This window comes from Grus americana, chromosome 4 (genome assembly GCF_028858705.1).
Source record: "Grus americana isolate bGruAme1 chromosome 4, bGruAme1.mat, whole genome shotgun sequence".
Lineage (NCBI taxonomy): Eukaryota > Metazoa > Chordata > Aves > Gruiformes > Gruidae > Grus > Grus americana.
Genome location: NC_072855.1, coordinates 73,555,623 through 73,582,366, shown reverse-complemented (window position 1 = coordinate 73,582,366; position 26,744 = coordinate 73,555,623).

The following is a 26,744-nucleotide window of genomic DNA, read 5'->3' as shown; positions in this document are numbered from 1 at the left end:
TTGGTGTAGCTTTGCATGACATGATTTTACAAAAATTGCAAATCAAAAAATAAACTTTTTAATTAAAGAATTTAATTAAAGAATTTAATTAAAGAATAAACTTTTAAGTTTGCATGTAACAGAAATTAACTGAAAAAAGGACTATGTTTTTCAGCTGTGATTTATTTCTGCCCATTCAGTAACCAATATATCATTTTACAAGTAGTGCCCCTGGAAGCATGTTTTCAATAACACTGATATACACATAACTTTTAAGATCTGTGTTGCTATTGAGAATATGTGACAGAGGTAGTCCAGGAATGAATTCTAGTTGCAGTTTAAATCTGAAGATTTTACTGGTTCTTAGTTTTGGGTTGGTTTGTTTTGGAGATTAGGAGCAGTGTCTTCAGCTTCGCAGAGCTAAGCTGATTTTCCCCGGCTGTTGGTACGGCACAAGGATGTGGGCTGTATGTGGATCTATTCACTAGGAAAAATAGGCCAGATTGTCAATGAGAAAACAGCGTTGGCATCTTATTCTTTGGAAATCATCTGGGTACTGCAAAGGGAGTCAGTACACCCGTATCTGGATATCTGGAGGTCCAGTGGCTTGATAGAAAAGGAGACCAGACTGTTGGTGGCATAAATCATATCCTCAGCAAAGTCCCGGGAACTGTGCTGCTTGTATTGACTAGGCGTTTGGCACAACGAGGCTGTTAGTTGATAAAAGGTGTGACTTCCTAGATATGAACTGAAGTGTGGAATAAAATGAGCGAAGTAAACAAATATTTGATAATGAATGGTTCGGTGGATAGAAAAATATTGAGAAAGGCTTAAATATCAGACTGAATGTTACTGCGGCAGCAGACATGGCATGCTCTGGTGTGCAAGTCCTTCACATGTGACTTGGAATAAATTTTGACGTTGTAAACTGACAAGGGAGGAAAAAATGAAAGCAATTCCATGGCATACAAATCAAAATATACTCCAGATTAAATAGGCTTGCAACACTAGAATGCACCAAGCGATTAAAATAATTAAAGGAGAGCAATTGAGATATAAAGACGGAGACGAATGCTGTTAGTGAGAGCAGTGTAGCATTCGTTCTCCTAGTGAAAGATGCATAGCAGCCTTTGTCCTCAGAGATAAGAACATAGTGCCAAATCTCCAGTGAGAGCTGCCTAGCAACTAGCCCGTCTAGTGAGGGCAATGCAGAAGTTAATCTCTTTAGTAAGCAAGTGTAGCTATTAATTTAATTAGTAAAGGCAGTGTACCATGAATCAGTATGGTAAAACAGCAAATTTTTTAATGAAGATTTTCGAAATTCTAACCTTGATTGGGCACATCAGGGATTGCCTCCCTATTACAGTGGGACAGTCTAAACCTTATTAAAAGTGAAGTTCAGAATACAATGCCCTGAAATGGCATCCTGTGAGAGTCTCTACCGAAAGAGAAATCGGCTTTTCTAAGACCAACAATGAGTAAAAATTTCTTTTTACTTTAGGCAGGGAGAGAGGCTTAAAAGACTGGAGGTCCCAAAAGCTCTTCATGCGTTTCTCAACGCTTTCATCTCTTCTGACTTGTGTTCTAGCTATTAAACAGATGATGACGGCTCCTGAGTATAGTGGTAGATGCAACCACTCTGGAACGGGGAGCATCTGTAAGACATTCTCTGTGGTACGTGTAGAACTCTATGTACTAGTCAGACATACTTCCACTTCAGAGGAAAATAGAAAATGTTTTCAGGAAATCCACTTATTTGAGTTGTTGTAATCAAAATGAAGACTTTTTCTTCTAAATCCAAGGAGGAACATAATGACATGTGGCAAATATATACTAAATATTTAGACTTCTATAAATACTATTAAATATTTATAGTTTTCATTGCTGAAAACTGTACTGTTGGAAATTAGGTAATGCAACAGTATCTAATTTACATCATCTGAGCTGCAACTTAGAGATGTGAATATTTTTTTGCCAAATAGCCTGAAGGTGTCTTTTCCACAAAACAACACGAGAGATCTGACATTTGGTGCAAACTTGTGTGTGCTAAAAGCAAATGTAGGTGCTATTTATAAATAGTTTTGTAAGTTCCCCTGCCAGTCCTGGAGAAGATGAGAAGTTGATGTGTCCAGTGGTTACTGAGAAATCTCCTGAGCTGTCACTTTGGTCAGGTGACAAAAATTTAAAATCACAATTTATGCATCAAAGAGCTTGGAACATGTGCATGTCGTGTTGTATGCAGATGTATAATTTCTTTGTTCTATGGAAATATCCTTTAATAGTGCTTTAAAAAAGAGCAATTTTTTCGCTTAATTCTGTTTTTAAGACAGAAACAGATGAAAGTTCAATCATAAAAACTCTCATGTAAGATGCTCTCCTAATGGAAAAATGAAATAATTTCACAGTTCCTGTACGTAACTAAAATCTGTCTTTTACCTTTCGCTAACCAGAACAGTAAAGATTATTCACTGGAGGATTTCAGAAAGCACTTGAGACTGTAAATTAGTCTTGTAAGGTACTTGTGATTTGAATTTGACTAGAATCGGTGATGAATGTTATTAGCGCAATGGGATTAAAGGAAAAGAAGTAGTTAGTGTTACCTATGTACATACGTATGAACTTATGTGTGGGTAAATGTGCACACCTATTATTTTTTCTATAAATAATTTTCTGGCCTTAAAGTAGTGCAGGTTGCTGGTGGATTTTGTTTGTTTTTTTAAATTAGTTAATGGCATTGTCTGTATCAGCAGGTAGTGAAAATTGGTGCAACAACACCAGCTATTTGTGCGTTTGGCTCTGTGGCAGTAATAGGCAGCGGTCATCAAAACAGTACTGGCTTCCTCCGAGGCGAGAATGGAGTGTACGTAAAGAGATTTTTAGTTCAGATGTTGTCCAGCTGCCTGTTAGTGACCTTGTTCGTTCTTCCCCTCTCCCATACGCATATACTGAATTAGATAGGAATCGAAGCTTCTAAATACTCAGCAAAAGTTGCTCAAAAATCATGAAAGGTGATGGTTAGAGCAGATCTTTTTAGTTCTCTATCCCCCCCTTTTTTTCTTGCACTTAGTGTGAATTATTATAATGAATGTGCTGTGAATGCCTACCAGTGAGTGAGCAGACATGAGCATTGCAGAACAGGTGAATTTAACTGGCATTTTGAATGAAGAGAGGATTGTATTTCACTGCTCCATCTATATTTTAGCTGAAGTGTCAGTGAAAGTTGGTAGCAAGAAATACTGTTCTATACTTTAGTATTTTAATGTCGACAGATACGTTTTTCAGTTATTCTAACTTTATTCATATGTTAAATCATCTAAAGAGGTGCTTTGTGTTGTGGGATGGATTCAGCATTTATGAAAGGTAAGAATCCTTGTTAATTATTGACTGCAAAGCAGACCCCAAAACGCTTTGAATGCAGTTCTGGCTTCAGTGAAGCCTATGCTAAAGGTGGTCTCATTTTAAAGGACAACATTTAGTTCTATGCATTCGAGGCTGTTTAGGAACAGTGTCTGTGTTTGGGTTGGTTTGTTTTTCTCCCCTCACTAGGATTTCAAAGCCGCAGGTATTCTGTCATGTAGAATAAACTGCTATGGAGGTTGGTGCATCAAAGCAAAGTTTTGACTTCATTATGCACAGCTTAAGTGTGAGAATGATAACTATATATGGTCCTTCTGTATTAACTTATACATTGAAAAAAATCCTTATTATTTGCATAAAGTGTAAATTAGTACTTACCCTAGTTTCTGAGCTAACACTGACTGTGCTTTAGTATTAAGGGGTGTCAAAATACATATTCCAGTCTTGTGATGGAATGTTAGTCCAGTTTCCTTTTGTTAAAGGTATATCCATAGTTAATATGAGAATTTTAAAATACTGAAAAGTTTTGAAGACTTGTGACACCTAAAGGCAAATACAAACCTGTCCTTTTTTAATATCTCATGATCAAATGCTGCTCCTTGTTTTTGTACATCTGAGCATACTGGTGCTAGTGAAGATGCTTCATTGTAATTATCATTGACGCTTTTTTACACCAGGTTTTGATATGCTGCTCCTGTTGGGCTTTGTTTTGAGTACAGCTATATTGTTGTGTGTTATTTTGCACTGCAGCTTGAATTTATCTTTTCACCATCTTTGTAAACATGACGCTACCTTTAAAGTTTATAGAGGGATTGAAGATGGGAGCTCCCAGTTCAAACCTAAACCAACTGTAATCATGCCTGATAGCACTGCTGCAGTTTAAAGGTTTGTTACTATTGCCATTACAATCCCCTGTTCCTAGAAGTGTGTTTGCTCTGGGGTGAAACATGTCATAAAAGACACATCAAGGGAGTAGTTTTGATTTTAAGTTTAGAAACACAAAACCCAAACATTTTTCAATCAAAGAAAGGTAAGGAAAGGAAGTTTTCAACTTTCAGACACTTTATACACTTCTGAAACTTGTAACTATCTCTGCGGTGGTGAACAGCTTGGGGGTTGGGGAAAATGGAAAAAGAGTGACAGCAAGAGGATATGGAACAATCATTTCGTGATTATTTTTTTTAGTAAGACTTCTGGGAAATGGTAAAAAATCTGTATTACCAGACAACAAATCTCCACAGGAGACATCTAAACAGTATCTATGCAATCATACAGGGAGCGGGTATGCAGTTCCCGAGTTACTAAAAGATAGTTACCAGTGCGTGTATAAAAACACAAGTGCATCGTTTTATATATACACATTTTTAGGATGCTTTTGCAAATGTGCCTCTTGCTGATGCTTAGCTTGATTAAGAACTGCAGGAAGCCAGAAGAAATGTCTGCCCCAACAGCTGCAAATTCAGGAATCTATTAATCAATCCGGATTGCCTTTGCTTTGCCTTTGTATCACCAGCTTCTACCATTTTATTACAAGTCTCAGGCCACTTGATGTCAACTTTTTCAGTCCCCAGATCTTGAAATCAAGTATTAACAATATATCACTGCATGCCCACGTGAACAGCTTTTTCATGTGAGTAGCTCCATTGAAAGAATTACCCAGAGGAGCAAAAGCATGCTCACCCAGATGGGTTTGCCAGACAGATCTTATCACTGTTCTTGTTTTATATCCACTAAATAAGAAAATATTTGTCTTTCATTGAAAAAAAAAAAAATATAGAAGGAGGAAAAAAAAAGAGCAGCAGTGTAAGCACATATTATATGACATTTAAATATGAAACTCAAATGAATCCTTGTTCCAGGCCTGGAACTGGGAGTCATTACTCTTAACACTGTAAAGATACGTTTTACTAAAATCAACTAAAAATTACTGGATATGACCTCAAACTAAGCCCTAACCCTTAAATTACTATTGTAAAAATCAATCTGAAGGTTCTTCCTTGGTAATGACTGAAAAAAAAAAAAAAAAAAAAAAAAAAAGACAGATGCTGCTATCAAATTTTGACCTTGAGATTTACCTCATCATACTTTCAGACCAACTGGGAGAAGTCAGTATTACAAAATGATATTAAAGCTGCTGTAGAGCATTTATATATTGATATAATTTATGCCATCAACTTCACAGTAAAAAGGTTTAACTTCCTGCTTTAAAGAATGATCATCAAATTATCTCTCATATCCTTGAAAGAAGTTATTTTATTATTGCAAAGAATGTCTTCAATTTTTAAGGTATGCTGAGGTGGAAAAGTCAAACTTTATAAGAGTGAGAAATTAAATGTGAAATTGGCCTAACTATATTGTCTGAAGGATGAGATTTAAGAGTTTGAGGATATTTAATGCAGCCGTGATACTCAAGGCCCTATAAAACCTCTAAGGTCATTTCAATATGGATGACCTTACTGATGAATTGCAAGATTTTGCTCGCTGGCCTTACTTCTGAACTTAACGAGACATGTGTGTGTGTTTATAGAATCATGGAATCGTTAAGGTTGGGAAAAGACCTTTAAGATCATCAAGTCCAACCATTAACCTAGCACTGCCAAGTCCACCACTACGCCGTGTCCCTAAGCACCACATCTACGCGTCTTTTAAATACCTCCAGGGATGGTGACTCGACCACTTGCCTGGGCACCCTGTTCCAATGCTTGATAATGCTTTTGGTGAAGAATATTTTCCTAATATGCAACCAAAACCTCTCCTAGCACAACCTGAGGACATTTTCTCTTGTCCTATTGCTTGTTACTTAGGAGAAGAGACCAAGACCCACCTTGCTATAACCTCCTTTCAGGTAGTTGTAGACTTGGTAGTTATCTGGCTATGTTATTAAAATAAGGCTGATCGTAAGGAGCAGTTGATTAGCAGAAACATAAAGTCACAGTTTTTTCTCGTATTTCTTATTGACATTCGCTTCACAGCTACATGTAACATTTAGCATTTGTCCCGCGGGACTGCTTGTTTCAGGGCAGGTGGAATCCCTCAGGACTGGAGGGTCTGGTGTTTTCAATCTTCAGCTTGGATCTTTCACAGTTTGAAACAGAGTACAAAGCTGTAAGAAGGCAGTGCACCACCACAGTGGTTGGGCTTACCGAAAGATTTATTTATTTATTTTAAATAACTTGTATGAAAATTTTCTATGTTTTCACCCACCAAACATGTTGTTTGATTTCTGGAGGAGCATTTTATTTCTAAATCTGAGCAGCTCTATCTGGCATCACGTAGGTTTTTCCCATGGAGAGGGACTGGGACTTGCACTTGCTTTTGCCTCTTGTGTCAACAAACTGGGAGCACAGAGGTGGGGAAGAGTAAACAGGCTACGTGAACCTGCGTGGTGTTGAGGTCTCGCCCTCAGGAGCGTTCGGGGGGAGCTCTGGCTGGGGCAGGCAGTCCCCTGTGCACACACGCTCCCAAGGGAAGGTGGAACCTGGCGCTGATGGTGAACAACAAAGACCTTCTTGTCACAGTATTTCCTCTTACCGCGAGCTGATTGTTTATATAAGGTCTCTTGAAACTTCAGGAAACTGTTGTTGTTGATCAACGCTTAGCTAAATAGGAATTAGGTCTTTTGCTTTCACTTTTATCTGTACTAAAAATGTCTTTTTACCTTCTGTGAGGGATGTTGCCAGCTCTAAGAGATTGATTTAAGGCTCGTATTAAAGAAAGGGATTTGGGACCTGATCAATGAAACACCTGGGCTAAGACTTCAGTGAGGAATGTGAATCATTTTGACAGGTTGTAAATATTAAAATTGATATGAGCTCAGAGACATCATTTTTTTGTTAACTGGAGCAAAAGAGTCAATGTAGAAACAGATTAGGAATTGAGTTGGAAGTAGAAAATGTTGTCAAGTTTACTTTTCTATGACTTATCAGGTGCATCTATCACTGTCATGAAAAAAGGAACTGGAATTATCAGGAGGGAAGGAATACTATGTAACAAAATGGCACAATAGTTATTATAAATGGGGAGTGGGAGGGGAGGGAGTGTCCGAAGGAAAATGAACTCTTCTGGAATAAAATAGCTTAGTAAATTTTCTGATTAAAACAGCAATATTTGGGATAACACATTTAGAATAAAGACCAGGCACAGAACTCCAAGTCAATGGCAGTGGTTACAGTCTTCAAAAGGGACCAGGATTTCCAGTATCGCTGTTCTACAGCATGAAGGATCAAGGAAGAACTAATAACATCCCCTATTTTGATTCATTGCTCAGAAAACATCTGCTTTATCTGAGCTAGGGGAGATACTTAACATTTTACTTCTTAAACAAAACAGAACTTCTAAAGTTAGTTCGAGTGGTGCACTGACAGATTGGAGGTGTGCATTGTGTAGGGCAGGATCTATCTTGAGTCCAGTTCCCTTCGTTGTTTATTAATAACTCCTGTGTTGGCACTGAAAGCACTTTTCTCCTATTTGCTTATGGTGCCAAGCCTGATAGAGCTGCAGTTATTGCTGAGATTAGAACAAGAAAATTTGGCTCAAAATGGTTTTTTTTTTCCTAGTTTTTTTTCTGCCTTTTGAACATCTTGCTGACAAATGCTATGCTTTAGACAGGAATAAGCAGGCAATAATTCCTCAGAATGCAGGGTTTAGAGTGAATTACAAGCTGAGCCTACATCACCAGTATTATGTTACTGAAGGAACAGACAACACCATATTTGCATGTATTAACAAAACCATCTAGATTAAGCTGCTTTCTTCACTCAGCGCTGAGGAGGTCATCCCATTATGTGTTTTGTCCATTTTGGGCATGCAGGCGCACTTTGAAAAAACAAACCTAAACTTTCTGCTGGTAAAGATAGTTATGCAGTGGTGTAGATTGTCCAATGAGATGAAGGAATTGCTGCTTTTGGAAGTTTTTAAACAGCTATTAGTCAAATACCTGTCATGAACCTGCAAGGAAAGTAGTGTCTGCAGTCAGGCAAAGTGTGGGCCTTATGGCTTTTACAACTTTTTCCAGAAATGTTCTCTGGGATTTGCATGAAATTAGGTTGTTCTCCACAAAATCCAAAGGCTCTCTGCAGATTCCCCCCCCCCCCCCCCCACCCTGCAGATCTCTCTTCTAAACTTTTCCTGGCTGTCTCTGATAATTGTTATGCTTTTATCCCAGTGCCACTGCTAATTATTTTTATGTCTTGTGTTATTTTGACATAAAGACTCTGAGCTATTTGTTATTCTGTTTACAGCTTCTGGATAGGATTTACCACTACAGGACTTGGTTGACTTTTACTGTAGGTGGATGTACTGCTATGTAATCAGCACATTCTATTGCAGGAAAATATCTGATATATTTTGAATTTTTCTGTCAAATATCAAATAGTTGTCTGATTCATCTCTTAATTCTACAATAAGATCTTGATTATGTGGCAGATCTGTTTCTGGTTAACAAAAATCTAGATTGCTGTCTATAAGGTGAGATATTTGTATATGTTTGCCGGAGTTTTCATAAGGGAGTATTAGCAGTGTCTTGATGGACCTAACTGGAAAGGTGTATTTCTTGAGGGGAGATGCTCACTAGTCTCTGTTAGGACAAAGAATCACTGATAGTATTTTTTATTTCTTGCGAAGATGCGTGTTTTCTGGCAGGGGCGGATAAGTGGGGCAGTTAGAGTACCCACCACTTTCCCCTGCTACTCTCTACATGTGGAATTCATCTTCCTGAGTGTGAAACTAATAAAGAAATTCTCTCTTCCAGTTTCAAGGGAAGGGTGGCGGTGAAGTGAGCGAGCCAGCTGATGATGCTTAGCTATTCAGAGGAAGAACAGCTCTTGAAAGGATGGTGAATTAGGCCTGGCTACAGCTCAATAGTTTTGAGAAGAACAGATTTAGCCAAGAGGAAGGAAAGGATGAGTGCTCTTGATGATTTAATGAGGCAGATGGTTTATTGTTTTGAAACTGAGCTACTACAAACTGCCATGCTTTAACTTTATGTTTAAAGCTAATTTATTGTTTTTAAAGACTGGACTGTAGGTCTTGTTAGTCTATTGCTGTAGCAGTATTTATGTTTATGTCAAACGACTGACAGCCCTTTAAAATATACAATATCATTTAATTGAGATAAGATCAGTAGAGTCTATCAAACATTTAAAAGTGCTCCATAAAAACTACTCTGCTTTGGCCATCACTTAATCTGGTAGTATTACACTCTGTGGTTAATGCTATCGATGCTGATGGGCCTGCACAGAAAGATTAACATTGTAGAATTTGTGTTCTAGAATTTAGTAGACAGTACGTTTCACGATGTTATTACCTTTGCATGGAATTCTTAGCTGAAGCTAAACTAAAATCAACATTAAAGTAATTGTGCAGAATTATGTACCTTTGGTCTTTTAGATATTTTTGAGGTGTTTTACTTGTTAAATACCTGGAAGAAAAAGAAACCCTAGTAGTCAGTATCTACTTATTCTAGCCTCTGCAATGTTAACATTCAAAGTTTTTTAGAGATTTCTAATAATATCCTTTTTATGATGGGCCAATATATTAATGACTGAGAGTTTCATATGCTGAATACTGCAGTTTTATTTCAGACCTCATAAAGAGGTTTTAAATGAAATCAGTAAAAATAAAAAGGATGGTCAGAATAGATTTTGATATAAGTTAAACATCATGTTGGTCAAGAAGGAAGGCACACACAATTTGTTTATCACAATTGTGGGGTGCTATAATGAGTTTAAGGCTGGTTTTGGGTTTGGATTGCATCAGGGTTTTTCCCATCTCTGTTTGAAGAATTTTTCTTTAGATTCTGCAAACTAGGGGAATATACTGTGGTTCCATAGACAATAACTCAGTGAAGAAAGCTTAGTAATAGCTTCTTGCATAAAAGCTTAATGACCTGTTTTGTTAATGACCTTGACTACTTGGTTGGACCATGGCAAATTATTCTAAAATCTTATTTTATAAGCTGCTGGTTTTTGCTTTTTCTTCAAATAGAAAGAACTGTCTCTGTCATAAGTAGCTTGTCCTCTCAAAAAGAAATCAGTGGCATGGAAAGGGGCTGCGTCCTTCTGCTCAGCAAATATATCTGTGACTTGCAGAGGCTGTGCATCTATGGCAATGATAAATCTGAAAACCTGATATCATGAGAGAGAGAGCATTTTAATCTTCTAGGTTGCTTTAAAGAATGTTAGGGACTGCTTGAATTAATGATTTATCTTTGCAATGAGCTTAATATAGTATAGAACCTGCTGTAGAAAAAACCCTTTTAAATTGTATATGCTACTTTGCAAAGAGAAAATGAAATAAAAATTCAAATGGCTGTCTAGGCTGTTTTTGGGGGATTTATCAATGATACTTTTAGAATAGACAGGAATATCTTGGGGAAAATCAGGAAAGTAAGTGTAGCTTTTGGGGTACAATCTGCACAAATTATATATTCATATTATATACAGCATGTTGCTGTAGACATAATAGTATCTGATAACGCAAATGTTTACATTTTGCCCATAATTCCCATCCTGGAGATGCTCATGACAGAACAATTTTTGTACACAAAGATGACTGTAGATGCTCCATGTACTGGCTGTTTTTACTTATAGGTATGATTTTTGTGATTTCCATGGATATTTTTAGTGAGTAATTTAGAGTCTGCATTTAAACATCTGACCATATCTGTTAAATGCAGGAAAGATAGGGCTTGAATATTCTTGTCTAAGAATGACAGATTTGCTTTTCCTTTCTCGTGTGATGCTTCTTGATGGTCAGTTCCATTGTACTGAACAGGGAAAGTTATCACAGCTGAACTTTCAGTTTTGAATTTAAGTAAAAGAAAATATCAATATCTGGCACAAGACTCAGCAATGCTGAGTGGTTCCATACTTTGGTCTTTTAATGCTGTTCTGATACTATTCACAAGGTACAACTTAGTAACCACTATGCCACTTGTGAAATACTATACCTCTAACTGTCCTAAGATGCATAGTAGTACTGATGATAAGATCAAATCTTACTTAAGCCAGATTAGATATGCTCGCGTACAAAAATAAGCTCTTTTATTACAGATCTAAAGCATATATTCTGCTTAAAAATAAATAATAATAAAACATATATTCTGCTTAAAAACCCTTTAGCTTGTTCAGTTCAGAAAAATATTTCTTTGGATGTTATTCAGATGTAATTGAATCCTGTAGCTGACACACACAGACAATTGTGAGAAGACGGAGAATTACATTTTAGTAAGCGGCCAGACAAGGTCATATTAAAGCCTACACGGCTCAGCAAAGACCATCTATAGCTAATAATACTGTGCACATAGAGTTTTAAGTAGATCTCAGCTAATCCATTATTTGATTATGGGGTCCAGCTTTGTTGATGCAAAATATTTTACTACGGCTCACAGAAGATTTACCTGATGGTAACACAGAATATTGTGGCCCTTCAGGATTTTGTTAAATTAACCAAAGTAAATTATACTCTTTATTTATTAAATATGTTTCTTATTTGCTTATGTGTCCTGAAGGCAAAATGAAATCTTTACAATTAGAAAGGTAATTCTGTTACAGTGTTTTCTTAATTTAAACTGCAGCTTTCTTGATGAAAAGAGAGTCATCAAACGTGTGTAAAAAAAAAAAAAAAAAAATAATTAGTATTTCAGGGATGTGCGTGAAAATGTTTACTAGGATAGTGTGTCTATATCAAGGAAACGTAGCTGTGATTATAGTCAGAGCTTTTGGTCTCCTTGTACAGACTCCATTTGCACATAAATAATTTAATTAAAACGTGCCGATAATATGATATTTCAATCAAGTGTCATTTAAAAATGACTAACTTGATGCGTCATCCTGACAAATTAGATGACAAAAGAAACTATTTCTTTTTTTAAATTAGCATCCTTTTTAAAAAAAGTATGATCTAGAACTTTTTTTTAAAAAGGAAGCCTCACATGTTGTAAATAACACCTAAAAATAATTCCTAATGCAAGTAGGGAAGTAGAAGTAGAGAGTTGTGAATGAATGACACGTAAAGACCTTGCTGGTTGATTTCTGCCTGCAATATTTTAAAGAAACGAATTTTAGAATTACACGTGGTTAGTTTGTGCTGCTCTCTGTCCATAGTTGGTTGTTGTGACTTGCTTTCTTGGATGACAGAATGATTTAGGTCTAACTTTTATGCTCTACTGTTGTTGGAATCTCTGTGTCACCTTCACATTAGTCATGCCCAGTCTTATTGCTTTCTTCTTGATCTTGTTTCTTCCCACAAACATATTCTTTTCCAGAAATGTGTACTGAGTGCTATGGTTCAGTTTTAATTATCAAGACTGATCATTTGAAAGAGGAAGAGGACAACAGAAAAAATGACATCTGTTGTGGAAGGCAAAGAGGCCAGATACGTACACATCATACTGTAAGGGCAGAGGGAAGGATTTGGTCAGCTGGAGTTGTAGACCTGGCATTCACAGTTTTAACAGAATAATTTTTGGACCCATGCAATGTATAATTTGGTCTGGACTAATTGGTTATTTTCCTTTCCCACATAAATGAAACTTTATACTGGATGGAAATCAGAAAAAACTAGAAACTTTATCCTCAATTAAGCCTAACAGGGGCTGTTGTGCACTGGGCAGGAAGTTCTTCCAGCTTCTACTTTCCAATACTTTGGTAATCTTGGTCATTTAAATAGCTCTCTGTGCATTCTGTCAGGTTTGTTTTTCCTTTGCTTTCCTTCTTTGTGGTTCAGAGTTTAGTCACAATCTGTTATTCAAATATAATACCTTATGGAAAAGTCTGGAAAAGTTTGTCTGAAAAATCATTAGGTGAAGATAAGACAGTAGGCACAGGAAATTATGGGATAAACAAACACCCTGGCTAGGGTAAGATCAGTTTCTGGAGAAGGAATTCAAGAAAATCTAATATATGGATGCAATCATTTTGGTCTGGGGTACTGAGAAGGACAGACGAGTAAGAGAAATAGAATAACAACTGATATTAGATATATGACTGGTGATGGTTTGAGGGTGCACATGGTGACACAAAATCAGCAAATGGAAAATGTGATTGCTTTGGGGAACACGGAGAGCCAATTGATTTAGATACTAAGAAAATGTTAGAAGTGAACCGAATTTGAAAAGGAAAGTGTTGGATGTCTTTGCTGATGTCAGAGCTCAGTCAGTTAGAAGAAACAGTAGCCAGAGAGTGAGGCTTATCAGATGAATTGGTGGGCATCTGAATGCCAAGCCATGGATTTCTGAGGGGCAGAAGATTGGTTATGGGACTGTGGGAGGTTAAGGGATGATTATGTAGAGAGAGGTGACAGATTAAAAGGAAATATTTTCCTACCCAATATATAATTAACTTATGGAAATCGTTGCCATGAGATATCAAGAAGGTAAAGAGCTTAGGAGGATTAGATGTCTATATGAGTAATGAGAACATGTGCGGTTACGTTAGATGGGATAAAATTAATTAGGGCTAAACCCCCTCATACTTCAAGGCATAAACCAAGCAGTAATGATGGAGGCTAGAAAGAAACATCTTTAGAGATGATTTTGGTGGACCAAATTCTAAAGTCTAGCCTTAACAGGTCCTTGGTTAATGCCAATCCTAAACGCTAGGCAGACCAGATAGATGGTCTAATGATCGCATCTAATGTCAGACTTACTGGGGTTGTCAGAAGTGGTGGTGATGATGATCTGAAGTTGATAACATTGCATTGTTAATAAATTTTCCACTTTTCTGGTTGGTTTAACAACTCTTCCATTCATCTAAAAGCAGTATCTATTATTTACAGATGAAATTTTAAGAGAAACAAAACAAAATACCCCAACACTGAGAGAGAAACTGAAAACAACATAGGTTGTGTTGGATTTGCATTACTTTATGTATTCATCCTTAAAAATTGGATTTATAAACACATGCTTTTGATGTATTTAAGCAAATTGTGGCTATGTCGATGACATTGGAACTGCAGTGTCATTTAGTCACTTTCACTTATACAGTTTGGACAATTTGAAGAATCCTGGATAGTCCAGTTTACTCATAATTTATTCTCTATTTATGCCATTAAACTTAATGGTTTTGCTTCTTTCATCAGACATACTTCAAAGCTTTTTACTAAAATTTGCTTCATTCTTTCAGGCTGTGCACGTATAACTCATTTACCTCCTGTGAGTAGCACTCGTGCTCTTGACTGCTATTTATTGTGGTCCCTAGCATGTGCTTAAAAAGGCAATACGCTACTGGCTTGCTGAATAGTGCATTGGATACTGGATTGTGTGGTTGCCAGAAAAATTTAGTAATCCATTGGTTGTAATCATGTATTGTCATTTTCCCTTATAAAAAAAGTGTTTTTCAAAAGAATAAGCATAAACATTTTTCAATAAGTTAAATGCTATACAATACTGTAGCCTTAGAGCTTAGTAGCTGTAACTTTTTTCTATTTGTACTTTTCCATTCCATAAGAAATGTCCTCTTTCATTAGTGAGGATTCATACCAGAACCACAAGACTAGATTGTTTATTGGAAATTCCTGTCATGAAGCCATTTTCCCCAAAGATTCAAGGCCCCAAATAGAATATTTGTGGAATATAACTGATATTTTGCAAAAAAAAAAAAAAAACAAAACCCAACAACCCCCCCCCCAAAAAACTCCAAACCCCAACAAACCCAAAAAACCACCCCCCCCACCCCCACCCCCCCCCCCCAAAAAAAAAAAAAAGTTGGAAACTCCTGTAATAGTAGTTGGAATATACGGACATAAAAAGCTACGAGGCTGGTTACAGAGATTTTTTGTCTTTGTAATCAGCCTCTTACAAATGAGTAACAATACTAACAGCATACTTGGTATGGAATACATAGGATTTTTTAACTTGCTCTAGGTGAAGTAGGGAAGTCATGACACAACCTGACAAGCTAGGGAAGTAATATCCTACTGAGGTAATGGAGACAACAGATGTATGTGCGCCAGATATGTGTATTGGTGTGTGTACGTATGTGTGCGTATATGCATATGTGACAGATACGCATGTCCGTTGCAGACCATTTTTCTTTGGAGTATGTACAAAAAGCACCTGTTCAAATCTGAACAAGAGAAATTTGTGGTTTGTGTCACAATAATTAAGCATGGTAGTTCCCAATGTTTTTCTCTGTAAACCTGCTATTCTTGATGTGGTACATAGTAACTAGAAGTACTGCCCTTAGAAAGCACTATTTGCGATAGTCACATTTCACTGTCAGGAAATCATCATTTCTGACAGCCACTTTAGGAAGAGGTTGTAAAAGTTCTCTTTAGAGAAAGATGTGATCCAGAAATACATGCCCTCAGCTGTTTGGGGTGTAGCACAAACAGCCGTGTTCCTACTGGAGGTTCCTGTGTTTCTGAATTCTTGACCTCAGCAAGTTTATTGCCAAGACCATTAATATGCCTGGTTTTTTTGGTAGTTTCCGTATTTCCTTTACATTCATCGTTGAGTTTTTTTTTACAAGTATTGCAGCTCTACCCAGTTGTTACTGAAAGCAGCAAGAATATTGCTTTGGGTATATTTATGTAGTTGGAGGGGAAGGAAATTCAGGTTTTGAATCTTTGACTTACTCAAAAGCTCTCTTATTCATCTGTCCCAAAATTCCTATTTTTGCTGCTATAAATACCACTTCCATTTTTTCCTTTCTCTTTTTTTTTTTTTTAAACATCACTGTAAAAACTTTTTTTTTAACATCACTGTTTCGTCTACCAATTTCCTTGAAGTCACTGACATGGATTTTCAACTAGAACATACCGAAGTCTAGTAAAGGATAGATGTCTAACTTGCTGTTCCTACTTAGAGTAAATGTCTTCATAGATTTTATTAAGCTAAAATTGCTTGGTTCCCGCAGAAGAGTTCAGAATCTAGATGGAGCGAGGGTTCTCCTTGTGCTTAAGAAAACTTCATTGTTCTGTCTCAAGAGCAAAAAGAATCAGTTTCACCAACAGGTTTTCAGAAAAAACTTGCCAATGTGGTAAAGAGGAGAGGATGGGATTTTATAAAAGCTCTTAATGGATTTAGCAGTAGAAATCTTATTGGGACCTGACAGGAATTTTATACCTAAAATTCTTAACTGCTTTTAAAACCCAAGAGCTTCTTTCAATAAAACTGTTTAGAAAACAGTTCCTGATGTGAGCAGCACGTGGTATTTTATGCTCCTATAGGTTGAAATTCACATTTCTAAAATCTAAAAGAAATTACATTATAACTATCATGTACACAATTACTGTCCCTTTGTAAATGAACAGATTTTGTTTTGTACTTAATTTGGGAAACTCTTTTCTAGCATTAACAGGATTCAAACTGTGAGTTTGGAATTCATTTATCGTATCAACCTTTGAATAGAAAACTGGCTAAAATTTCAAGAGGTTCTGAAGTAGGATTTTATGAATTTCAGTGACACTTGTAGTAAAGAAATAATGACAGGAAATTCAGAGGTTGTCGTCTTATTTGAAAGTTTATAGGAGTTGACTACATCAAACTTATCTTGATTTACAAATACAGATATGTATAATCCATATTTCAAAATTAATATAAATACATATTTTATCATTAAGGCACATAATTATCTTGATTTTTTTACTTGTTTCATAATTTTGGGTAATACACATGTCCTTGTATTTACCTGGAAAATGTCTTATATAAAAACAAAAAAAGCTTTTATATTTCCATAGAAAAGTATTTGCTGCTAGCCATACTCAGAAGTATATACTCTATGCCCTTTTAATTTTTCACTTTAAAACTGTGGTTTTGCAGGAATGTTGACACCTTAGCTACCCTTTTGTGAATCATGTTTAAGCATTAATTTAATTTGGACTGATGTTTTTGTTGTTTCTAAGAATTTTTCCTCTTTTGGAAGTAGAAAAACATAACTATTATAGAATATATAAATGAAAAAAAATTAAAAAATCATCCACGCGCTACAAGTTTGTATGGACAAATACTTCTATTAAGTGGGTTAGTTACTTCAGTTTTGTACATCCCATGCGTGTAATGGATTACATAAGATTGCATAAAACTCCATCTTATCAGATTTTTTTAGCTATCCTGATTTCTTTTACTGAAGTGCTATGTAGGCAGAAACACCAGCCTACTCCCTTCAGGATCTGCCTCTGAGAAGAGCTAGCTAAACATAGGATGGGGAGTAATGCTTATGAATATATAAAAATAACCATGACAGCACAGAGTCCACCAGAGCAGAAGACACTGGAAAGGAAAGGTGAGTCTGTGTTTTAGTTAATTAGAAATCAGTTTCAAAGTTATGTATTTAAATAATTTGGCTGCATTTCCTGTGTCTCAGAGGAAGTCATTGTGCTGTTAAGATGACTTCCTGTTCAATTACTAACTTTAAAAATTAAGTCTTTCATGTAAATGAATTTCTCTTCATAATTATATGAAATTATTTGGATATGTTTTAGATTACATTGCAAGATATTTTTCCTGATGCTGAATTCAGTTTGTAGTATTTCATTTGATTATTCCACTTGAACTTTTTTCACTTGACTATACTTTGTGTCACTTGAAAGTTTAAACAAACAACAATTTCCATAAGCAAAGATCAGAAATAATCATACTCCTTTGGTAATACTCTTTTTAGTAATAACACCTTACAGAAATTTCAATTTCAGTTTATAATACAACTTCACGTGCTCTCTGCCATGGAGAAAACCACTTAGAGGCTATGGCAGCAAGCACAGTTTGATGGAATTCTGGGCCACTTCCTTCCTCTGTGCCACTCACATTAACCAAACCATTAACACCTGCTGAACCTTCTCCCCATCAGTCATCAATCATGAGCAATCAGTCAGGTACTTGATAATTAACCGAGAGGGGGAAAACACTTCACAAGGCTAAAAATATGTCTTTATGGTGGCTTCATGCATAAACTCAAATAACAACAGGGGAAAGGTTTAATAACAACTTCGGTGCCTCTATACGCATAAAACAAACCCATCAAAGTGGAACCCAGTAATATGTTTAACACACAGGCCTGCCACGTAATTGTTATGTCCTTTACTTGAATTGCAACCCAGAGATTGTGGCATGGAAGAACTATTAAAGTAGGTTAAAAGCTTGAAGAGGAGCAAGTGAAAAAGATGTTAGAGAACTACTTTGAAACCTTCTGTTGAGATGCACTTTGTGGTCCTGGTAGTATCAATATTCTTAAATGAAGGATCCGTCACTGACAAGACCGAGGTTTGCACTGTTCTTAACTATCTGGGGATGTGCTTGGTTGGATGCACGTGCTGAAAAGGCACGACACGTGTTTGTGGTGATCCCCGTTCTGAAGGGCCTCAGGTTAAGCTGAGGGCTGCCAAAAAGTTCTCTCTTAACTTGTTGGTTTAGTGAACCCACTTTGATAAAACTAACATCTGAGTTAAATGAATCGTATTTTGAGTTGACGATATTTTCATGGGTAAAATAGTTTAGCTAGTTTGATAATTTACAAAAATGGAGGAAATTAAATTAGCATGTATTATAGAGGTGAAAAGCTACTGGAAATCTACTATAAGGATACTTCCTTTCTGTTCTCAATGTAACTATCCTGATTATTTCAAGATCGGTTCTATATCTGATGTTCTGTGGTATTGCTGATGGTAAATAGGTGAAAATTTACTGTGTGCATCATTGGTGCGTTAGATGTGAAAAGGACTGCAGAATCTTGACTCTTTTCCAAAAGTGTCACAGTATCCGGGGATGTTTTCTTGAATGCCGATGTTAGTGCTTCTCACTCTTTAACTGTGGTGTTTTATTGATTCATATTATGTCAAGGGCATTGTATTAAATGCAAAATAACCTCCTTAGATACAGAGACACCTCTTTCTTGGCACCTCACTTCTCATCCTTTCCCATTCAGAAATTTCTGTGATGACTTTCTTATCATCGTGGCTTGTTAATGGGATTTCAGTGTAAGACACTCATAATCCTTCTTTTCCAGCAAACTTTGGGTTTTCCTTTCTACTGCATTTCTTAACAATGCAGAGTTTTAATTAGGAGAATAATACTTAAAAACTTCTCCAAAAAATTAAGAGTTGGTATTCAGGCATTTGTTTGGCTATTCCTTCACTGAATAGGCCCAGTGAGGTAGAACTACATGCTTCCCAGAGTCCAGAGAGTGCCATGAAAAGCAGAGAATATTTTAGAGTAACCAGGAAGGTTTGTAGTCAGGATTTCAAAGTGTATAGAATTCACTGAATGGGTCAAGCATGATACTGATGTTCCTCAGTTTTAAGTCTCAATTGTTTTCTATCAGAGCTGCATTGGATTCCCTGCGCTTTTATAATGTAAGTAAGTATAAAACTGTTTTTATATATATATATATATATGCATGTATAAAAAATATTAGTTTTGAAGATCAGCAGTATATAATGAAAATATCCCCTCATGTGACATTAAGCAGATGAAACTTGTTTTTAAAATCTATTTTAATCTTTTATTTTAAGTTGCAAAGCAGATGCAGCACACAGACCTTTCTTGCCCTTGCTCTCCCACTTTACTTTCTCCTCCCGCCTCTCTCCTTCCCCTTTAGCATGCATATTGCAGATGAAAACAGCAGAGTAGAAGCTTGGAAAATATACTGATCCATTACCCATGCATATTTCATGAATTTGCCTAATTTCCTGCAGTTATGACTTAATTAAGTAATTATTCCACCCTCTGTCATTGAATGTGATTTCTTAGTTCTTCCTCTTGTGACCAGTGAATATCCTTTCCATTACTATGTAAATACAAAATAATCAATGAAGTTTTCAATGAAAATGCACCCCATGAGAGCTTTTCAATGCTGGTCGTGTTATTTGGATGGGTGTGGTATTCTAGGGAGACCCACTGTCCATCGGCTATTTGGTTTCAGAAGGGAAAGACCTTCCTTTTCACACATTAACCTTCTGATATTCCTTGTTGCTTCCCAGCCTAAATCACGTCAATCTTCTTTTTGGAAGATATTATTATTCTTTCATTTTATTAATTTAGTTTTAATTTTCAAATATATTCCGAATTCTGAAGCCTGATATGCTGAATATGTGCTGCTGCTGAGCTTCTCCCTTCCCTGCTCATGCACTTTTTACAAGACTCAGAGATGTTGAATCCATAAGTTTCATAAGTCATAACTGGTCGGAGAAGAAAATTCCTGTTGATGATCCCCATTCTTCAGTCCCCCAACCTCGTCCTGACAGAAAAAGTCATATTAAAAAGTGAAACACTTATAATAAAGTCTTGTGATGATGTAAATCATGAAAATATTTGAGGGACCTGCACAGTCCTTGTAAGGAGAGCACACAACAACTTATGCTTGAATTGCTTCCAGAACAACTTATTTTGTTGAAAGACAATATGTGATACAAAATTAGTGCTGCAGGTAAGTTGTCATGAGACAGCTTATTTTTCAGTTTCTTAGGCCACATGTAATAGCTGCTTAGGCACTTGACATCTGCTCATGAAACCTTTGACTTCCAATGCAATATTTAATGTTGAAATTTGCTAGCAACATCGTAACTGTTTATTCTCTCAGTTTTAGTATAGATAATCATAAAACAAAGTGGTGAAAACATTTTCAGAAGACTTGAAAGAAAACTATCAGTATTGTGTGCAAATTCTTCCTTATTTAAAAAGAACAGAACTTTAAATAACATTTAATTGCAGGCTGTGTGTCGGTGCTTTTTCAGATAAGAGTTAATATCCATGAATGGCCAAAGGTGCCAGAACTACTTGTGTAATTTCGAATGAGTAACTTTAATTAGGAACAAGCTCTTAAAGGTCAATTTCTTTTATTCCAGGGTCTAGCTGTGTGACACACACAGAGCGTAGTGATTTCTCTCTAAATATCAAGGGGGAAAAGCGAAGGGTCACATGTTACGTGCCTGATTCCCAAAGGTAGTTCTGTTGACTTCTGCAGAAGTGTTTGCTGGAGTCAGGCAGGTGGGATTTGCCTCTTGTTTCCGTGTTTTTTTCTCCTCAGTCTCTTCTCTGTGTTAGCCCGCATAGCTGCTCTGTTCACACGTACAAAATAAAAACGGGCACTGTCGTGGTTAATTTAGTGTTGAAATTGACCCACCGAAGTAAATGTCCAGTTCGAATGACCAAACCTTTATTTTGGTATTATGTGCACCAGCGACTCTCTTATTTCACATGACTGCAAATTTAACAAGGATTTAGTAAATGAGGATTTAGTTAGAAGAAAGATGCCTCTTGGAGGCTTGGTGATAGCAGATCTAGCTTGTTGCAGTTGGCAGGTGGTTTTGAGAGAGATGTTTCCAATGGTAGCCTAACTGGGAGATGAAGGGCTTTGTGTTCCTGCTTTTCTACCAAATCCGGTAATACATCACTTGTGAAGGGTACAACTTAAAGGATTTTACCTTATGTTAATGGTTTCAGAAAAAGCAAACAAACCACAGAACATAATTTTACACATCGCTCTCCTCAATCAAGGTGGTCGCTTTCTCAAAGAGAAATCATATCTCCTTGCAAGCCCTCATGAAATCGTGCAGCTTCTGCTGCAAAAAGGAAGGTTCAAATGTGCTTGGTACATCATCAAAACCTGGAAGCTGTTCAATAAATGGCAAATTCCCAGCTGTTTTCTATCCACCAATGCACAAATCCTATTACTTCCCCCCTCAAGCTTTTCTCCCATTTTCTGTTTCTCCACAGACCTGAATGCTGTGCCCCGGCTTCCATTTTGATCTGATTTTGCTCACCCTTTCACTCAGTGAATCAATCAAGTAATGTTCTCATTTGGGAATGCTAATGTTCAGCTTTCCACAGCAGTGACTTGAGACACTGTGACAATTCTATTTAGCTTATGGTAAATATTTCAGCAAGAAAAAAAGAAATCCCTTGCCTTGCAGCTTAATAAACTGTCACAGCAGATGCAGCTGTGTAAAATGGATTTGAAATCCTCTTTACTTCTCTTTAAATATTTTCACTTCTGGCTTTACATTGTTCCCTGGTTGTTTAAAGCTTCTTTGGATTTCCAGCACCTCTGTTAGATATTAGGAAATCTTAGTCACAAAACTAAACAATACAGTGTAAATGGCTTTGGTTTTCTTTTTGAAGCTAACATAGAGCTTCGAGTGGCCAGTGGGACCTTTTAAATCCTGCCTAATTACATGTTCCCTTAAGTGAGGCTATATAAAGCTCTTGGGGAAATCTGCAGAAGAGCGTCACAGGGCGTTTTTGAAAGGGAACTACTAAAATGTTAATTATCTGAACATCAACATTTTTACTTGGGGTCATTTTTCAGTTTTAACTTTCCACTGCAAAGTACAATTTGAGCAATGACTATTATGGTGCTAAATGGAAAGCTGAATCTCATTAGACATTTATTAAGGAGAGAGTATAGGTTTTGATACAGATATCTCAACGTTGCATACAACAAACTAAGTTGCATAATTAAATGGTTCCAACATGCGTGAGAAATTACAATGCTCTGACGTTTTATGCTTTTCTGAGAAACTGTCCATGAGGTGCTGAAGAAGGCAAAGAGTGGTAAATTGGGTCTGGTAAATACAGTGGTAACATTGAAGTAATAAGGAAAGAGTAAGTAAAAGTTAAGATTAAATAAAAAGAGAGTGTAGAGCTATTGAAATAAAAATATTTTTTAGGTTTGAAAAGTTTTAGTGTTGTAAGAAGATGTGGTGCGCACAAAAAGGGAGATTTTGTGTCCATTTCCAAATGAGATAAGAATTGTCCAAGGAATTCTTTTAAGACTACTGGTAGCTATGAAAATGATACAAAAAGATTGAACTGGCTTTTAAAGGACAGAATGCAAGCTGTAGAAAGGTTGAGTCTGTGAACAGTGGGGAAGATAAATGCTAACTATTGATAGGGAAAAGCACAGGGCCTCAATACATTTGTCGTTTAAACATCTTGGGGTATCCTAATTGAAGGTCTTATGAAAATGTACTGGAAATCTCTTTGAAAGATTTTGATGATATTTGACTTAAGTGGTTTACTGAGAATTGTCAGAAATGCTGGTATTATGTTGCCTTTTGGAGTCATCTAAGAATGGGAAATTCATACTTATCTCTATATGTTTTCAGCTGAAAATGGCAGGGGGGTATTTTTGGTTTGAATGAAAAATATGTGGAAAAAGAGAAAAGTTCAGAAAATTGGCTGGTGTGACATTGAGATTTTAAAACGAGAAACAGTTAAAATTTGAAATTATTATGGGAATCCACAGTGCACAATAGAGAGTTGAAGCAGAAAATTATTTAGAGCTTGATGATTTTTTATGTTCTAGCATGTCCATGTTCTCATATGCCCATGTGTCTACTGTCTGGAATAAGATTGAACATACAGTGCTGAAAGTTTGGAAAGCCCTTTTATATGGGAAGAAGCAAAAATTTGTGATAGGATTAGTGATACCTACCACAGACAAATAGGGACATATAATGATGAGAAAGGAATATTCAGCATGGTAAATAGCATTCACATCCCATGTTCTCCTTGCTTTGAACAAAAACTTCATAAGTTTCATGGTCTATCACTGTTGTGGTAAAATGTGGAGAAGAGGAGGAAGATAGTGAGGTGGTTCTGAGAAATTTGTATTTCCAACTCTGAAAGATGGCCTCAAAAGGATACCGTTGAAAGACTTTTGAAAATTCAACAGATGGAGAACTGCTGGGGAAAAGAAGGTGGCATCTTAGTCGTGCACATGGGAACTGTTGATACATGAAGACAAATTTGCATTTAATTCAGAGAGAAGAGAAAGCCAATGAAGGAAAACAGAGTTGACAGGGTACATGCAATTATTGAGGAAAATTGGCTTTTTGTGCAGCATTTTGAGTGGATATCCATGGTGTAAAATGGAGAAGGTCAAGGCTGACAAGAGAAGATTAAAATACGTTAGGTACAAGACCAAAGTGCTAATTTCATCTGTTTGGACACAGAAGAAAGCCTTCCCTTTAGAAAAATTGTGTAGGAAGATGGAGTGAGATTAAAATATCTAAGTGTTGTGAGGACTAGGGAAAGATCCACATTAAAGGCAGTACATGGGTTTGGGGTTTGAATTACAGATGAGCTGTTAATAGTATTTATAAAGACTGAAAAATTAGTTAGGGCAACAAGGTGGAAATTAAATGCTTTGATTTGTTCATGCTGACTGTAAACTGATACCTGGCAACCGACAAAGAAGTATCAGTACAAAGTTCACAGTGGGAAACTCTGTTTGGTATAAAGGCAAGGTTTTGTGCAAATTATAAGGCAATGAAAATCCTTTTGTTGATTTGTGTTCCCTTAAAGTAGTAAAAATCACCATCTATGGAGTTAATAGCACAAGGTGTACTCTAGGCAGATGCTGGCATACCCACATGTTTTCAGGCATTCCGGTTTTGGAGAGGCAATGATCTTTCCATCTAACGAGCATATGTGAATGAAAGTGTTACTCAAACTTCTTTGGTGCTATGCTTTGATTTTTAGCTTCTGCCAAATACTCGGTAGAGATCAGCAGCTGTCTCAAACATTTTCAAACACAGTGATAGATGGGAAAATACTGTATAAAATAACAAATAATTGTGAAATCTTTCCATAGAAAATACTGAAGGATAGCTGAGGCTTTTCTGAAAGTTCTTATTTTTTTCTGGATACCTACAGATTAATGTGGATACACATATCAGTAACATGCTTTGCCTTGTTTTCTTGAAATTTCAATTCACCAAGTGTCATAAGATGTATTGGAATGTCAATGTTGAACCAAATTGATAGTGAACTTGAGGTAAATATGTATGTGACGTTGATAACTTCCTCAATGGGATTATATTAGTTTATTGTTCCTCGGAGTCAAGATTATTAAAAGCATAAAAATATAAAAAAAACCCTTTAGACCTTTTTTTGGATTATAAATACAGTTATTTTAATAAATCCACTTAAGCAGAAATTTTCCCAGTGTAAGAACAGTAAGCAATCTGTTGAATTGTCAAGGATGATGCCCCGCGCTGTCACTGTCTTCAGGTATATGTTGTTGCTTACGATGTTATAGAGACAGTCAGAAAAAATGATACAGCTTTCATCTTGCATTGAATAAGTCAAAAAATGAAAATTCTGTACTGACAGTTCTAGGCTTGCAGTGTATCTGTAACTTTTCTGATTTTTCCTATATATATATTAAGGTTCAATTTCAATCATTCTGGGAAATGTGCTATGACAAAGTCAGATGTGCAAAGCTCTGAGAGCGCCAAGGTTTTTTAACAAGAATATTGAGCAGCAGATGTATAATGGTATCTAACTACTCGATAGGAGCCTCTGTAATGGTGCGGCATTTGTGTGACTGAGCTAATGCCTTCTGTACGAGGGCAAAATCACCACTTCCCCATTTGCTAAGGACGTGATACAGCCTGAAGTTCTTAACCTTAAAGTTGTAATTGGATTTTTGCTTCTTTTCAAAGGAAGGCAAGGTGAATTTTTCTCTTTATAAAATGCCTACGTTCAAGAAGCACTAAATGCTAATGAAACAAACTGTAAGGATTCAAACATCCTGAAAAGAAGCAGCAGAGTAAGCTCCTTGTTGGCAGAATGAGGCACGTGTGGTGGGAAGAAGGAGGATTGCCCAGCCGCATCCTATCCAGCCAAACAGATCACATTTACTTTCAGATAAATTGTACATGACAGCAATCTAAATCCCGAATTCCAGTGATATGAATATGAATTTACTCAGTGCTTGTAAACATCTTGGTACAACATTAGTGCCATGCAACTGCAAAACACTTTAAAGTTATACTTGATGACAGCCTAATGTAAGTTAGACCTGAATATGTTACACCCTCACGTAGAGCTATAGTAATTTATTTGGCTGTAATTGGACATCTGTTATTGAATGTAAAATACTGGTGACTTTTGAGTACCAGCTCTGCGCCTCTTCTCTTGATGTTTCCCCAGGAAAAAGAAAGAAAGAATCAATCCCATATGAATATATTTTAGATTTTCCAAGCCACTGGACCACAAGACCTGTTTGTATACTATACAGTTCATGGCGTTCCTTTCCAACATGTGTTGTAATTAATATTTCTATTATTCTATATTGCTTTAACTTGCTACAGCTTGCATTGATGGCACTTATTTTTCAGCCAACCCAGGAACATTGTGATTCCTTTAATACTGAATATGTATGATAATGGTGTTACATAACAGGAACTTATTTTCACTTTGCATGTTCTACTATCTTAAAATCTGTGATTTAAAAACATCAAAGTCTATGCTAAAAGCTCCACATTAAAAACCATGTACATTTTATTATAGCTCAGCTTATCGTTAAAGGCTGTAATCTTTTATTAAAGAATTTTGTATTTTATATGACAGCCTAAAGGACATCTTTAGATTAAAAATGGGTCAAATACAAGAGACCTTGCTCAGGATTTGATCAAAACCTTGTTCATTGTTTGCTCTGTCGCCTTTATTTTGCCCACCTTTC